We start from the raw sequence: 18,382 nt of genomic DNA, 5'->3' as shown, positions 1-18,382 counted from the left end.
ACTTCAATATTTTATGCAAAACAATTAATTTTTTCTTTCCTTTTTAATATCCTGTATTTTCTGAATATGTATGCCTTGGGCTTTTAATGCATTAGTTGCTAGCCTTGTGCTATAAGAATCGATTTTTTTTTGGTCATTTTTTATTGTGATCAAATCCATGAATCATGAAATTTACCTTTAAACATCAATTAAGCATATATATTATTTCATCTAATCCTCAAAGCATCTTTGTGAAGTAAGTCATATCCATTTGTTCAACAAAAATACTGAGGCTAAAGAGGAGTTAAATGAGTTGCCTGAAGTTACATAGTTAGTAAATACCACAGTTAGGAATCTGGTCTACTCCGTGATTTCAGGCTCACCTTTCCACAGCATCACAAGAACCTGAACAGAAAGGTCCTAGAAATCCCCATTTATGAATCAGCTCTCTTAGGATGGATTACTGCTATAAATAGGTTGATTTTATAGTGATTTTTAGTTGACTCAACTTCATAATAACCTTTCCTAACCTTGTAAACCACCCCTTATTAACTGGCGTAATGGAAGAAAATAAGAGATTACAGATCCTTGAGAAAAGAGAGAAAGTGTCTCAGGTAGGATGGTATCGAATAATTGGAGGACAGCTTTAGCAAGGAGGATATGAGGAAGGAAAGCTGAAAATATATGTCTAGAAATAACAGGTGAATTGAAAGATGGATAAACGTGGAGGTCAAGCCTAGATGTTCTCCATTCAATTAGAAATGAAAGTTTCTTTGGGGAATGAGTAAAGAAAAGGATGAATATGGATGAGAGATACGGAAACTTGGAGAAAGGAGGCAGTCTGGAACAATTTTTATGGGAACCTAGCACTGAATTAAGCACAGAAGTGTGTTTGAAGTTGTTGCTATCCTTGTGCTTTAAGAATAGATTTTTTTTGGTCATTTTTTATTGTGATCCATGAATCATGAAATTTACCATTTTAACCATTTTTTCTGTCATGACAGCCAACCATTTAGCATTTAAACCATTTTTAAGTGTACAAATCAGTGACATTAAGTAGATTATTAATCTTCTGCCACTATTTCCATTGTCCATTTCCAGAACTTTCTCATCATCCCAAACAGAAACTTTGTAGCCATTAAATAGTAAATCCCATTCTTCTCTCTTTTTCGCCCCTGGTAACCACTGTTCTATTTTCTGACTTTGTGAGTTTGCATATTCTGTATATCTCATATAATTCAAATCATACGATATTTGGCTTTTTGTGTCTGGCTTTTGTCACTTAGCATAATGTTTTCAAGTTTTGCCCATATTGTAGCATGTCAGAGTGTCATTCCTTTTAAAGCTGAATAGTATTCCATTGTATGTGCATATCACATTTAAAAAGTCCTTTGTGGCCAGGCGTGGTGGCTCATGCCTGTAATCCCATCACTTTGGGAGGCCAAGGCAGGCAGATCATGAGGTCAAGAGATCGAGACTATCCTGGGCAACATGGTGAAACCCCATCTCTACTAAAAAATACAAAAATTAGCTGTGTGTGGTGGCGCACGCCTGGAGTCCCAGCTACTTGGGAGGCTGAGGCAGGAGAATTGCTTGAACCCAGGAGGTGGAGATTGCAGTGAGCCGAGATTATGCCACTGCACTCCAGCCTGGTGCCTGGTGGCAGAGCAAGACTCAGTCTCAAAAAAGAAAAAAATCCATTGTGTTTGTTTGTTTGTTGAGACAAGGTATCACTCTGTTGCCCAGGCCTGAGTGCAGTGATACGATCATGGCTCACTGCAGCCTCAACCTCCTGGGCTCAAGTGTTCCCTTTACTTGAGCCTACTGATTATCTGGGACTACAGGTGTGTGCCACCATGGCTGGCTAATTTTTTATTTTTTGTCAAGATGAGGTCTCGCTGTGTTATTCACACTGAACTTAAACTCCTGGCTTCAAGCAGTCCTCTCAACTCAGCCTCCAAAGGTGTTGGAATTACAGGCATGAGCCACTGTGAAAAATTTATTATTGATAGACATCTGAATTGTTTCTCACTATTGGCTATTGTGAATATTGCTGCAGTGAACATTGGTGTACAACATAATCAATTTTAAAACTAGATTGATTTTATGGAATTACTGTTTTAATTATTGTTTCATACTATTTAAGTCATTCTGAAAGTCGGATAAATTTGTATGAGGAAAAGAGAGTATATGACTACTTTTCATGTTTTTTGCTGAGCACATGCTAAGATTATGATGATCATAACCTGCTTCAAGAATTCATACCAGTCAGCTAATAGAATGGAAAAGTATTATTATTATTATTATATTTCTATCTCACATTTTGGGAATAATCTACTTAGTTTCACCATGAGGTTAAGTGGGTCTTTAAGTCACTTATAAAGGGTGATCTTAGTCAGCTAGATAACTTTTTTTATGGTTTCAGGTTATTTTAGAGTTGTGCATGCTACATAGCATTGCCAGCACTTTGCACTGAGAGTGACTTTATTAATGGACACTTCATGCTTTCTCCTATTATCAGCTCAGCACATGAGATTCTAGAACTTTGTCTTGGATGCTTAGAACTTAGTCATGTTATGGAATGTTAACTTTTTTTTTTTAACCAAGCAAGAAATTAAGTTTTAACTTTTAGTTGAATAACATATATCTAGGATAAGTGTAGTAATATTTAAACAAAAAACTTAAGACTGACTATTTAGCCTTCTAGTTAATTACTTTTAAATTTGAAATAGTTAAAATAGTTTTATTGCATATTATTCATATAAATGTATTTCGAGCTGATATCAAAAGAAAGGATAAAATAAATTGTAATAGTTCAAATATTTTACGTGAGATAGCTAAGTAAAAAGTTTCTTCACGGCTTTTGCAAATGATAGCTAGACAGTAATTATTCTGTTTGAACATAAGAATATAATGACTCAGTTAAGGTAAGAACTGTCTGTTAAGCTATCTCAGTAGGCTGATTTATATTTATACAGTTATGAAAATGATAAAGAATTAATTACTTAAAAACCAAGATAGCTAGCAATTTTTCATAGTGAGCAATGAGGAAATATTTCAGTACCTACCAAAATTCACACACACACACACACACACACACACACACACACACACTTTCGATATCAGGTCTTACTCTGTCACCCAGGCTAGAGTACAGTGGCGCAGTCTCGACTCATTGCACCATCTGCCCTCTGGGCTCAAGCTGTCCTTCCACCTCAGCCTCCTGCATAGCTGGAACCATAGGCATGCACCACCACACCCAGCTTTTGTGTATTTTTAGTAGAGACAGTGTCTCACCATGGTGCCCAGGCTGATCTCGAACTCCTGGGCTCAATAAATCTGCCCACCTTGGCTTCCCAAAGTGCTGGGATTACAGGTGTGAGCCACAGCATAAATTCATATTTTAATAAAAGGGATGTATATCTAATATTTACTAAAGGAGTATTAAAGTTAAAATTAATATCCAGTATAGTGAAGACTAATTTAACTTACATTCTGTAAGTGAGATACCTAGGTGATTCTTTGTATTTTGGTTATAGTTCATGTTTCTGTCAGCATTTTGTGGAGAGTTCTGTGAAGCTGATCTTATCCTTGAAATTTAGAATTGCTGTAATTCTTTTTAATGTGGAATATAACAATCTCAGTCTTTCTGGAATCTGTAATTTCAAAAACAACATTTTTCTTTTTGATTGATCATAGCTATTATTGGAATAGCTGGTAACATGTGACATAGTACTGTAATTTAGACTGAAAAATTGATTTGTAAATTACATCCACACAGCTCAAATTTCTGTGTTTCTAGTCTCCAGAGCACCTTTTGTACTTCTTTTTCTACAGAAATGGCTTCTTAACATAATGTTCTGACATTTTCCCATGGGAAGAGGAAAACTCCATGGTCAATTTTCTTGTCTGAAGTATAAAAAAGAAACTCTTTACACAAAAATAGAGGGAGAAACAAAGTAAGATTCAGAATTTCCAACATAGGAAATAAGCATTTTATTCCATTTAACCTTTTAACAAATGCACTTTGCACATTGTGTGTGTGTGTGTGTGTGTGTGTGTGTGTGTGTGTACTTCGGCATTTCTGTTCATCCTGTGGTCAATGTCAAGGAGATGAGAATTTATGAGTATGATGATTCAGAAGATTTCAGATTTGAAACTAATTCTCACATAAATCATTCTCCCCTCTCTTTTTTTGTAGGTAAAAGTAAGCCATAGAATAATTCTTAGGATCATTAGATAACAAGTTAGGTAGGGAACGATTATGTATTTAATGATTTCCCTGTTAAAATTCCCTTTGAAATATTTACATAACTATTGAAATAATAAATAAACCGTCCATTGAGAATGATCAGGAAGGATCGATTTAGAGATTTTTAAAATTATAAATTGTCATTACAATTATAACATTTATGAGGTACCAAGTGATGTTTTATGTATACAGAGTGAAATTATTAAATCAAGCTAATTGACGTTCTTCACCTCACATACTTCACTGTTTTGCAGTGAGCACATTTGAAATTGGCTGTCTTAGCAATTTTGAAATGTATAATATACTGTCGTTAGCTGTAGTTGTTATGCTATATAACATATACTGTTATGCAGTATATCCCCAAAACCTCTTTCTTCCTGTCGAATTGAAACTGTACCCTTTGATCAACATCTCACTGTTTCCCCCATCCCTTAGCCTTTGGTCATCACCAACCATTCAACTCTCTTCCTTCTATGAGTTAGATTCTTTTCAGTTTCACATGTGAAAACATGCAGTATTTGTCTTTCTGTGCCTGCCTTATTTCACTTAGCATAACGTTCTCAAGATTCTTCTATGTTGTCACAAATAACAGAATATCTTTCTTTAAAGGCTAAATAATGTTCCATTGTTTATGTATACCACATTTTCTTTATCCATTTATCTATCCATGGACATTTAGATTGATTCCATATGCTGGCTATTATGAATAGTGTTGCAGTAAACACAGCAGTACAGATATCTCTTTGACATACTGATTTCAAATTCTTTGGATATATACCCAGAAGTGGGATTGCTGGATCATATCATAATTCTACTTTTAGTTTTTGGAGGAACCTCCACATAGCTTTCCATATGCCTGTACTAACTTACGTTCCCACCAGTAGTATACAAAGGTTTCTTTTTTCACATCCTCGCAAACACCGATTATCTTTTGTAGTTTTGATAATGTGGTGGTATCTCATTATGATTCTAATTTATACTTCCCTTATGCTTAGTGATATTGAAAAATTTTTCGTATATGTATTGGCCATTTGTATGTTGCCTTTTGAGAAATGTCTATTCAGCTTCTTTGCCCATTTTTAAATCAGATTGTTTTCTTGCTTTTGAGTTTTTTTGAGTTCGGATATTAATTCCTTATCACATGTATGGCTTACAGATATTTTTTCCGAATCTGTAGGTTTGTCTCTTCTCTCTATTGTTTTCTTTGCTGTGCAGAAGGATTTTAGTTTGATGTAATCCCATTTGTCTATTTTTGCTTTTGTTGCCTAAACTTTTGGGGTCAAATTCAAAAAATCATTGCCCAGACCAGTGTTGTGTAGCTTTTAATCTATTTTTTCTTAGTAGTTTTACAGTTTCAGGTCTTCTATATTTAAATATCTGTCTTTGTTTGTTTCTGCTGCTGTAACAAAATACCACAGACTGGGCAATTTATAATGAACAGAAATGTTTTTTCAGAGTTCTGGAGGCTGAGAAGTCCAGAGGGGGGTTTGGTATGTTAATCAAGGGGCTAGTATGTGATTAGGGACTTTGTTCTGGGCCATCCAGTGGTGGAAGGGAGGAGAAAGAGAGAAACTCTCTCAAAAATTAATTGACCGTAAATATCTGGGTTCATTTCTGAGCTGTCTATTCTCTTCCATTGGTCAGCATGTCTGTTTTTATGCCAGTACCATGCTGTTTTAATTATTATAGCTTTGTAATACAGTTTGAAATTAGGTACTGTGATACCTCCCACTTTATTCTTTTTGCTCAAAGCTGCCTTCGGTAGTCAGGGTTTTTTGTAGTTCCTTAGGAATTTAAGAAGTTTTTTTTCTATTTCTGTAAAAAATGTCATTGTAATTTTGATAGGGCTTATATTGAATCTGTAGATCACTGTGTAGTATGGACATTTTAACAATATTAATTCTTCTAATCCATGAACAAGGAGTATCTTTCCATTTATTTGTGTCTTCAGTTTCTTTCATCACTGTTTTATAATTTTTAATATGTAGGTCTTTCACCTTCTAAATTTATTTCTAAGCATTTTATTCATTTTTTGTAACTATTATAAATGGGATTGTTGATTTCAGTTTTGGGTCGTGTGTTGTTAGGATATAGAAATGCTACTGATTTTTGTGTGTTGATATTATATTCTGTAACTTGACTGTATTTGTTTATTAGTTCTAACAGGGTTTTTTTTTTTTGGTGGAATCTTTATAGCACTCTGTATATAAGATCAACAAATATCGACAGTTTTACTACTTCCTTTCCCATTTGGATGGTTGCCTTTTCTTTCTTTCTCTTGCCTAATTGCTCCAGCAAGGACTTCAGTACTTTGTTGAAGAGAAGTGGTGAGAGTAGTCATCTTTGCCTTGTTCCTGATCTTTGAAGAGAAACTTTCAACTTTTTATTATTGTATATAGTGTTATCTGTTGGCTTGTCAGATGTGGCCCTTAGTATGTTGAGGTACATTTCTTTCATACCAATTTATTTTCAGAATTTTTTTTTATCATGAGAGGATGTTGAATTTTGTCAAATTCTTTTGCCATAGCGAATGAGATGATCATATGAGTTTTCCTCATTTTGTTTATGTGGTTTATCATATTTATAGACTTGTGTATGTTTAACTGTCCTTTCAGTCCTGGGATAAATCCCACTGATTGTGGTGTATGATCCTTTTAATGTGCTATCGAATTTGGTTTGCTAGTAGTTAGTTGAAGATTTTTGCATTCATGTTCCTCAAGGATATTGGTCTATAGTTGTCTTGTAATGCCCTGTCTGGCATTGGTATCAGGGTAATGCTGGCTTTGTTAAAAGAGTTTGGAAGTATTTTCCCCTCTTGGATTTTTGGGAAGAGTTTGGTAGTATTATTAGTTCTTTAAATGTTTGGTAAAGATCACCTCGAAGCCATCAGGTTCAGGGGTTTTCTTTGATGGGAGACTTTTTATTACAGATTCAGTCTCCTTACTTATAACTGGTTTGTTCTAATTTTCTGTTTCTTTATGATTCAGTTCTGATAGATTATATGTGTCTAGGAATTTATCCATTTCTTCTAGGTTATCTAATTTATTGGCATATAGTTCATAATAATCTCTTATGATCCTTTGTATTTCTAAGGTATCAGTTGTAATACCTCTTCTTTCATTTCTGATTTCATTTATTTGAATATTTTTCTTTCTCAGTCTAGGAAAGGGTTTACAAATTTTGTTTATCTTTTTAAAAAATCTATTCTTAGTTTCACTGATTTTGCTTTTCCTGTTTTCTAGTCACTAATTTTAAAATTTCTGCTCTGATCTTTGTTTCCTTCTTTCTGCTAACTTTGGGCTTAATTTTTCTTTTTTTGTTTCCTTAAGATATAATATTAGGTTGTTTGAGATCTTTCTTTTTTTATATATATAGATGTTTTTGGTATAAATTTCCCTCTTAGAACTGCATTTGCTGCATCTCATCAGTTTTGGTATGTTGCTTTTTGTTTGTCTCAAGATACTTATTTGATTGCCCTTTTTATTTAGAATTATTTGCAGGCTCATTTCGCTGTGTAGTCTGTGAACCGTTGTAGGGGTTTTTTTTTTAATTTATATATATTTTAAAACAAAATTGAGGAGATGAAGTCTGTATTGTTTACAGCTTTATTGAGGAATAATTGATTTATAATAAACTGCACATTTTTAAAGTGTGCAAGTTAATCAGTTTTTACATTTGAACTCACTGTTCACAAGATAAGACGATAAACATGTCCATCACCCCCAAAACTGTTCTTGCAGCTGTTTCTAATCTTGCTCTATTTTCCTCCTTCCTTTTTTCCATATCCTCCCTCCCTTCTCTGGCAATCATCTGCTGTTTATATTCATTTTCTATAAATTTATATCAGTGGAAACATACAATATGTAATTTATTCAGGGAATGTGTCTGGCTTCTTTCAACATTAGATTCATCCATGTTGTCACATTTATCAATAGTCCTTTTTTTTTTTGCTGGGTATTATTTTGTTGCATGACTATATCACCATTTACTTATAATTTACTAGTTGAAGGACATTTGAGATATTTCTGATTTTTGGTTATTATGAATAAATTGCTTTCAAACTTGGGTACAAGTCTTTTTGTGGACATACTTTTATTTATTTAGGGCAGGGCTGGCGCAGAACCAGATAGGAAATATTTTAGGCCGTATAGACGAGCATTGTTCCTTCTTGCACTGTGGCCTGAGAGCTCCAGGTGATAAGCCAGGATAGTCATGGAATGCACTTCATTTGCCTTCTCTCTTTCAGGTACCAATGACTTGCTCTGCCTGTTATTTAGTTTCTGAAAACCATTGTTTCTGTTTGTTGTGTTTGTGGTCTTGTGATTCTATCTTGGTTGAGTCTATACATTTTAATGTAGTTATGTTTCTTTTTTAAAAGTATAATGCATTTGTATTTAAAATTATTATGCCCAGATTATGTGAGTTTTTGTTTTTATATTTATGCAGCTCTATACTAAGAAGGGGATGAATGACTTTAAGATTACCTGGAAGCTCATCTCTTAAAATATCTATCACTATTTAAATATGTTAATCTATCAATTAATATTATATCCCTTGTTTAGGAGTCAATCTGTCCCTCTTACTGATTGCTTATGTTGGTTTTTTCTTTGTGCTTTTTGTATTAGTTATTACAACCTTTTATATTATGAAATATAATACCTACATAGGAAGTTCATAAAACATAAATATACAGCTTATTGAAATTTTATGTAACTAATACCCATTTAATCACTACTTAGGGTAAGAAAAATAATATTGCCGGCATCCTAGAGGCCCATCATGCCTTTTTCCAATCACAGTTTTCTCCCACCCAAAGATATCCCAACCTCTGTGGTTTTTACTTCATTGCTCTTCTTTATACTTTTACTACTTACGTAGTCATCTGTAAAATTAGTGTTTGGTTTTGCCTGGTTTTGATCCTTACATAAATATAACTGTATTAGTTTGTTCTCTCATTGCTATGAAGAACTACCCGAGACTGGGTTATTTATAAATAAAAGAGGTTTAATTGACTCACAGTTAGCAGATGCACAGGAAGCACGCCAGGGAGGCCTCAGAAGGCAAAGAAGAAGGAGGCAGGCCTTCTGTGGCTGGAGCAGGAGGAAGAGAGAGCAAAGGGGGAGGTGCTACACAGTTTTAAACAACCATGTCTTGTGAGAACTCACTCGCTATCATGAGAACAGCAAGGGGGAATTCCACTCCCATGAGCTGCTCACCTCCCACCAGGTCCCTCCTTCAACACTGGGGATTATAGTTTGACATGAGATTTGGATGGGAACACAAATCCAAACCGTATCAACAACCTTTGTTCTTTCATGTCTAGCTTTTGTTCAGTATTATGATTTTGAAATTCATTCATGATGTTGTGTGGAATTCATTCCTTTTCACTGGTTTATAATATTATATATAGGCATTTGATGGATACCAGTTTAAGGTGCTTACCAATAATAGCCAAACATACCGCACATGTGCTTTGGGACACATATATTCGCACAAAATTGGAATTGCCAGATCTTAGGGTAGGCACATGTTCAACCTAGGAGATAATGTGTGTTATAAATTTCATCTACTCATTGGCTTCTTTCAGCCTCTAAATGATCTCATTTTAACTTTTAAAAATGTTATTTATTTGTTTTTGAGATGAGGTATCTCACTTTGTCACCCAGGTTGGACTGCAGTGGTGTAATCATAGCTTATTGCAGTCTCAAATTCCTGGGATCAACCAATCCTCTCGCCTCACCCTCCCAAGTAGCTGGGACTACAGGTGTGTGCCACCATACCTGACTGACTTAAAACTACATATATTGTAGACATAAGGTCTTGCTACATTGCCCAGGCCAGTCTTGAACTCCTGACCTCAAGTGATCCTCCCACCTTGGTCTCCCCTAGTTGCTGGGATTATAGGTGTGAGCCACTACACTCAACCAATTTTTTTTTATTTAAAAATAATTTTAGACTTACAGAAAAGTGGCAAAAATATTTCAGAGTACTCCTGTATATCTTTCACATTGCTTCTCCCATTTTTAATATCTTACCTAACTACAGGACATTTGTTAAAACCTGAAAATAAACCTTGATACAATACTATCAACTTATGTACATTTATTGTTCTAATTTTGCCAGTTTCCCCAATAATATGCTTTTTCTCATCTAAGATCCACTACAAGATCCCATATTACATTTAGTTGTCATGGCTCTTTAATCCAGTCGGTGATAGTACTTTCTTCTTTTTTTCATGACCTCGATACTTTTAAAAGAATCGAGGCTGGTTATTTTGTAGACTGTCACTTAGTTTGGTCTTCCTTTTGCATTTTTTGGCAAGAACCTATGAAAATGATGCCTTTCTCAGTGCATTATATGTTGATAGTGAAGGGGGTGTGTTGATAAACCTTAATACTGGTGATAGTTAACCATAATTTCTTGGTTAAAGTTATTAGCATGGTTTCTCTATTCTAAAATTGCTATTTTTTTTTAATTGTTACATGTTTTTCTGGGGAGAAACTTTGAGACCATGCAATTATCATATCATTAAACTTTCATCTTCTAATTTTACTACCTTTTGATGTTTTTAGCCTACAACAATTACTACTGTGGTGTTTTAAATTTCTGTTTGGTAAATATTTTAAATATTGGTGAATTTAAATTTTTCTCATTCTTTTTTCATGTATTAAGAGGAATTATACTGTAAACAAGAACTGTCTCTTTTCATGTATTTATATTGGTATAGACTTTTTAAAAATATTCATTTATTTTTTATAGAGACAAATTCTTACTTTGTTCACCAGGTTGGTCTTGAACTCCTGGCCTCAAGCAATCCTCCTGCCTTGGCCTCCCAAAGTGCTGGGATTATAGATGTGAGCCACCACACCTGGCTAATTGGTATAGACTTAAGAATAGAGTTGAACCTTGACACAGTGCAAGAGCCCTGAACCCCTCGCAGTAGAAAATCTGCATATAAATTTCAACTTCCCCAAAACTTAACTACTAATACCTTACTGTTGACTGGAATCCTTACCATTAACATAGACAATTAACATATTTTATAGTTATATGTGTTACATACTATAGTCTTAAAGTAAGCCAGAGAAAAGAAAATATTATGAAAATAATAAGACAAAATAAATATGCTAATTTTTAGATAAAAGTAGATCATCATGAAGGTCTTCATCCTTGTTATCTTCACATTGTGAAGGCTGAGGATGAGGAGGGGTTCTTGCTGTCTCAGTGAAGAAATCTGCGTATAAGCAGTTCTACATGGTTCAAACCCATGTTATTCAAGGGTCAGAGCTTTATTTTATTTTATGGATTATAATACTATAATTTTATTTTAGTGTTTTGACTTTGACCATTGGGAACTCTTTCAGGTTGGCTTCTGTGTCTTTTCAATATGCTTCCATCATTTTTCAGTACTTCCTTACTTTCTAGTACCTCCGGATGTTCCAGAATCTTCTGTTTTCTTTTCTCAGCCCAGGAATTAGTTGTTTCTCTAAGGAGCCCTGGTTTCCTTTATTGGTGAATGATAGTTAGAAATAAAAATCTAATCCTATGTGTGGTCATTGCTTCTGGGTGTCATTCCAGGCCCTCTCTGCTGTCAGAGCTAGGAATACTAGCATATACTAACAAACTCCTACATGTATATTTATAATTATTTTTTCTTCCATCTGTCAGTATATTAAAAGGCATGAGGCCCTACTGATAATCCTAATTCAACATCAAAATATTAATTCTGTCCTTTCCCCTTTTTTTATTTGTAACTCTTTGTATAGTGAGAAACCTGCATCTCATTATCCATGTTTGTTTGTTAAATCCTAGTATATAAAGTATTTTCATAATTACTGACCAGTACCCATATGAGAAACAAGTTTACTAACTCAAGTACAGTGTTTGTCTACAGTTCTGTCTATAGCCTTACAGAATATAGTCAAAATACTGTTTTCTGAAGTTACTTAAATTAGTTCCTTTTCATCCCCATCCCCCTTAATGTGTATTATTTATTTGCAATATAATTATTTTCATTCCATTTTGGGCTCTCTGAGCATACTGATTAATTTTAACTGATTGTTTGGTGTTTGAGACATTGTAATGGTTCTAAGTCCTAACTATATAAAAGATATTCTCATAAATATGTCACTCTTCACTCATCCTGCTACCCTAATTTTATTCCCCCATGATTTCTACCTGTTTGCATCTATCCCTTCTGGGAAACCAGTGTTTTTACTTTGTTTTAGCCTTCCCATGTAATTCCTTTGTACAATGGAACTGATACATGAATGTTTTATACTTTTTCTTTTTTTTTTCCCCAAGCCTGCAGCACCTGGTAATTCCAGATGGTCTCCTATCCAAGTACTAACCAGGCCTGACCCTGCTTAGATTCCGAGATCAGACAAGACTGGGTGCGTTCAGGGTGATATGGCCACAGACTGTTTATACTTTTTCTTTATCCAAAGGATAGCATACTACATATCCTCTCTTGTACCTTCTTTTTTTCACTTAACGCAGTAACTATGTCCCGGAAATCATTTCCTGTTGGTAAGTAGAGATCGTTCTCATTTTTTACAGCTGCATATTATTCCATTGTGTGGATTTAACCGTGACTTACTTAACCACTCTGCTATGTCTGAGCATTTAGGTTGTTCACAACATTTTGCAACTGCGAGCAGTGCTGCAGTAAATAGCCTTGTGCACATGTATTTTTTAGTTTTTGGAGGTACATCTTCAAGGACACTGTCAGAGGAAAATTACTGGGTCAAAAGCTAAGTGCATGTGTAGTTTTGCGAGATGTTGCCAAATTTCCCTCCAGAGGGGTTGTATCTAGTTTGCATTTCCAGCAGTAGTGTATGAGAGTGTGTGTTTTCCACAGCCTGGCAAGCAGAATGTGTTGTCCATACATTTTAATTTTGCCAATCTGATAAGTGAGAATGGTATCTCAGCGCAGTTTTAATTTGCATTTTTCTAGTTAGGAGTGAGTTTGAATATTTTTACATGTGCTTATTTTTCGTGTTTTATATTTTTTAAAACATCTTTTAAAAGTGTTTTTCCTATCTCTTCTCAATGTTTAAGAGTTCGTTATGTATTAAAGTTAGCAGCCCCTTTTCTGTGATATATGTTAACAGATATTTTCTCCCAGTTTGTCAGTTATCTTTTGACTTTGTTTATGGTGGGTTTTTTTTGCCATGCCATTTAAAAAAATTTACATAGTATGATTTACCAACATTTTCTCTCATTTCCTTATTATGTCAAGATTGAAGAGGAATTCACTCAGGTTTTCTTTTAATACTTGTAAGGTTTCTCCTTTTTTGTACTTAGATTCTCAATCCATTTAGAGTTTATTCTCGTGACTTGCGTGAAGTTTGGATCTTAGTCTATCTCTTGATAAACATAAATTATTAATTTTTTTTTTGAGATGGAGTCTTACTCTGTTGCTGGGCTGGAGTGCAGTGGCGCAATCTCGGCTCACTACAACCTCTGCCTCCTGGGTTCAAGCGATTCTTCTGCCTCAGCCTCCCAAGTAGCTGGGACCACAGGCGCGTGCCATCATGCCCGGCTAATTTTAGTATATTTTAATAGAGACTGGGTTTCACCATGTTGGCCAGGATGGTCTCGATCTCTTGACCTCCTGATCCGCCCACCTCAGCCTCCCAAAGTGCTGGGATTACAGGCGTGAGCCACTGCGCACCGCCAAATTATCAATTTTAATGTAGTCAGATATACCAGTATTTTCCTATATGGCATATTTTTATCTGTGTGGATAGCCAGTTACCCTGTATTATTTATGAGAAAGATCATCCTTTCACTGATGCTCTGCAGTGCCACCTTTGTTACAAATCCACTGCCTAGGTGTAGGTCTGTTTCTAGGTTCTCTGTTCTACTGACCTACTTGTTTGTTCTAATGTCAATCACATTTTCATTATTGCTAAAACTTTATGAGAAGAAGTCTTGATATCTGTTAAGCAAGTCCTCCTACTTTGTCGTTCTTTAGGATAATTTTTTATATTTTTATTCTTTTGCTTTTCCTCATATATTTTTGAATGAGCTTATGACGTTTCTCATACAAATTCTGTCTGAAGGTTTTAGATTGCATTTAATATTTAGATCAGGTTTAAATATTTTATGTGGTAACAATGTTGTGTTTTCCTATCTATGGTCATGTTGTATTCTTTCATTTACTTAGGTTTCTTAAATTTCTTACAGTAATATTTGATACTTTTATGAATTAAGGTTTTTCACTTCTTTTATTCCTAGATTAAAAACTTTTTTATCATTTGGTTTTGAATTGGATCATCCATAGTTTCATTTTTTAACTGCATGTTGCTGGTAATACAATTGCTATTTTTCTCTAATTGATCTGGTATCCAGGAATCTTATTATGAACTCACTGATTAATCTTAATATTTCTTCTGCATTTTTTGGGGGGAATACATATATATATATATGCAGAAAAATATTAAGATTAACATATACATATATAATACATACATATATATAGAGAGAGAGAATGTTTATGAATAATGTGAACTTTTTTCCTGCTAATCTTTAGATTATGTTTTTTCTTGACTTTATTACACTGGCTAGGACCTCTAGTACACTGTTAAAGAAAAATGGAGATAGAAGGTGTTTTTGCATTCTTCTCCATCTAAAATTTTACAGTTTCCTCATTAAATGTTTTCTATAGAGTTTATTTATTTATTTACTTACTTAGATCATTTATATAAAAATGAAACAGCTTCTCTTCCTTGTTTGCTAAGAGTACTTACATAAGGGTGTTTAATTTTTTTCAAATACCTTTTCTGCCATTATAACAACATGGTCTTTCCCCTCATCCTGTTACTCAGGTAATTACAATGGTGAGTTATTTAATATTGAATGAGTTTTAGGATAAACCCAATTTGATGGTGATGTATTGTCTTTCAAAAATTTTTTAATTAGATTTGTTTACTAGTTGTAAAAATTTTTTTTCCCATTACTTTGCTTCTTTTTTCTCCCTTTCCTTCTTCCTTTTTCTTCTCCCTTTCCTTCTTTTCTCTCCTCTTCCTCCCCTCTTCTCCCCCTCCTCTCTGTATTATATGTTTCCTTTCTTATACTGTCAACATTGCATTTAAAAAAATTAATGACTTATTTTTATAGGTTTTTTCACATACTTATGAAGAATTAAACAGAAATTGTAGAGATTTCCTAGATACCATTTCTCTTTCAGCATACAATTTTCCTTATTATCATGTACCATAAATCACGTGGTACATTTGTTACAATTGAAGAAGTTGGTTGGTACGTTATTATTAACTAAAGTCCATAGTTTACATTGGGGTTAGCTGTGTTTTATAGTTCTGTAGATTTGGACAAATTCAAAATATACAGATGATATCAGCCATTACAGTATCATACAGACTAGTTTTCTGCTCTGAAAATATCCTGTGCAACACCTATTTATTCCTTTTTTCCTCCCCCTGAACTTCTGGCAATCACTGATCTTGTTGCTGTAGTTTTGCCTCTTCCAAATGTCATGTAGCTAGAATCATATAGTATGTAGCCTTTTTAGATTGGCTTCATTCACTTAGTGATATTCATTTAGATTTCTTCTGTGTCTTTCTGTAGCTTCATAGTTCATTTCTTTCTTTAAATAGACTTTATCTTTTAGAGCAGTTTTAGGTTCATGGCAAAAATTGAGCAGAAAGTACAGAGAGTTCTCATATACTACCTGCCCCACACATGCATGGTCCTACCCCACTATCAGTACTCTGCATCAGAGTGCTACATTTATTAGAGTTGATGAAAAGTACTCTGCATCAGAGTGCTACATTTATTAGAGTTGATGAACCTATGTTGACATGTAATTATCACTAAAGTCTATAATTTGCATTAAGATTTATTCTTGGTGGTGATTTGTCAAATGTATAATGACATATCTAGCATTATAGTATCATACAGAATGGTTTCACTGCCTTAGAAAAAATCCTTTTGCCTTTCTCAAAATATCATATAGTTGGATCATACATTATGTAGGCTTTTAAGATTGACTTCTTGTACTTTAACTTTTCTTCATGTCTTTTTGTGGCTTGATAGCTCATTCATTTTTGGCATTGAATAATATTCCATTGTCTGGATGTACCATCATTTATTTTCACCTACTTAACGACATCTTGGTTGCTTCCAGGTTTTAGCTGTAATGAATAAAGCTGCTATAAACACCCATGTGCAGGTTTTTGTATAGACATTAAATTTTCAGTTCCTTTGAGTAAATACCAAGGATTGTGATTACTGGGTCATGTGGTAAGAGTTTCTTCCATTTTATAAGAAACCACTAAACTGTCTTCCAAAGGTTCTATACTATTTTGCATCCCCACCATCAATTCTTGTGAGTTCCTGTTGCTCCACATCCTTGCTGGTGGTAGTGGTATTAGTGTTCAGGATTTTGGCTATTCTCATAGGTGTGTTGTGGTATCTTACTGTTACTTCAGTTTGTGTTTTCCTAATGACATATGAGACTGAGCATCTTTCCATATAACCACTTGCTATCTACATATCTTCTTTTGTGATGTGTCTGTTTATTTATTCTTTTTCTAAATTTTTGCTTTTAGAGACAGTGTCTTGCTGTCACTCAGGCTGGAGTACAGTGGTACATTCACGGCTTGCTGTAACCTTTAACTCCTGGACTCATTAGATCCTCATGCCAGAGCTTCCTGAGTAGCTAGGACTACAGACACATGCCACTGTGCCCAGCTAATTTTTATCCTTTTTGTAGAGATGGAATCTCACTATGTTGCCCTGCCTGGTCTGAAACTCCTGGCTTCAAGTGATCCTCCCACCTTTTCCTCCCAAAGTTTTGGGATTACAGGCATGAGCAACCATGCCAGGCGAGCTTCTTCATTTTCTTACTGTTAAGTTTTATAGTTTGTTATATATTTTGGATGAAACTTATTTTTCACATATGTCTTTTGAAAATATTTTTTCCCAGTATGTGGCTTGTTTTCTTTTTTTTTTTTTTTTTTTTTTTTTTGAGATGGAGTTTTGCTCTCGTTACCCAGGCTGGAGTGCAATGGCGCAATCTCGGCTCACTGCAATCTCTGCCTCCTGGGTTCAGGCAATTCTCCGGCCTCAGCCTCCCGAGTAGGTGGGATTACAGGCGCGCGCCACAACGCCCAGCTAATTTTTTGTATTTTTAGTAGAGACGGGGTTTCACGATGTTGACCAGGATGGTCTCGATCTCTTGACCTCGTGATCCACCTGCCTCGGCCTCCCAAAGTGCTGGGATTACAGGCTTGAGCCACCGCGCCCGGCCGTGGCTTGTTTTCTTATTCTCTCTTAATCCACATTGCATTTTATGTCCTTGTCAAAACTATGCTAACTTTATAAAATGAATTGGGAAATACTCTTCTATTTTCTCAAAAAAATTGTATATAATTAGAATTAATTTTGGTAGAGTTTGCTGGTGAATTTGCCAAACCTTTTGCTTTCATTGTGGGGTAATTAAAAAAATTTTATAGTGTGACAATTAAGATTTTCTATTTTTTTCTGTGTCAGTTTTAGTGCATTATATTTTTCTAGGAGTTTATTCTGAATTTTGAAACTTTTTGGGATAAAAGTATTTATAATATCCTCTTATTTATTACTGCACTTAGACTGCTTTTTCTTTTCTTTGTACTACTGATTTTTTTTTCTTTGCCAGCCTCATTTAGAATCAATTCAGTTATTCTTTTAGAAGGAACAGTTTTTAGTGTTTTTGATCCTCTCCACTGTGTTTTCCATTTCATGAATTTCTGCTGATTGTTATTCCTTTGCTTGTCTTTTTGTTAGGTTTCATGTACTGTCATTTTTCTAATTTCTTGAGGTGGATACTTAACACATCAATTTCCATAAAACATTTCTTCTTTTTCATATATATATTCTGGATTATGAATTTCTCTATAAGTTGGATTTAACTGCAGCCTACAAGTTTTGATACATTGTTATTTTGCTATTCAGTTGAAGATATTTTATAATTTCAATTACAATTTTATCTCTGAACTATGTGTTATATATAAGTATACTTCTTTCTTTTCAGACATGGGGATTTTCTTGTTACTTATGTGTTATTGATTTCTAGCTGAATTATGTTCTGAGGCTATGATTTACCTTATTTTATTTGTTCAAAATTTGCTTTATGTGGGAGGAGGG

At 34.4% G+C, this 18,382-nt stretch overlaps 1 protein-coding gene and 1 pseudogene across 3 annotated transcripts in view; one reads left to right on the top strand and one right to left on the bottom strand.

The window, feature by feature from the left end:
* The window catches only part of RNGTT (RNA guanylyltransferase and 5'-phosphatase), a 343,904-nt gene that overhangs the window by 258,783 nt on the left and 66,739 nt on the right, over positions 1 to 18,382 (top strand). The gene's annotated exons all lie outside the window — the stretch shown is intronic.
* Positions 12,534 to 12,652, bottom strand: LOC118153213 (5S ribosomal RNA; annotated as a pseudogene).

Source organism: Callithrix jacchus, chromosome 4 (assembly GCF_049354715.1).
Source record: "Callithrix jacchus isolate 240 chromosome 4, calJac240_pri, whole genome shotgun sequence".
In the NCBI taxonomy this organism is placed as follows: domain Eukaryota; kingdom Metazoa; phylum Chordata; class Mammalia; order Primates; family Cebidae; genus Callithrix; species Callithrix jacchus.
This window is presented reverse-complemented; position numbering and strand designations above follow the sequence as displayed.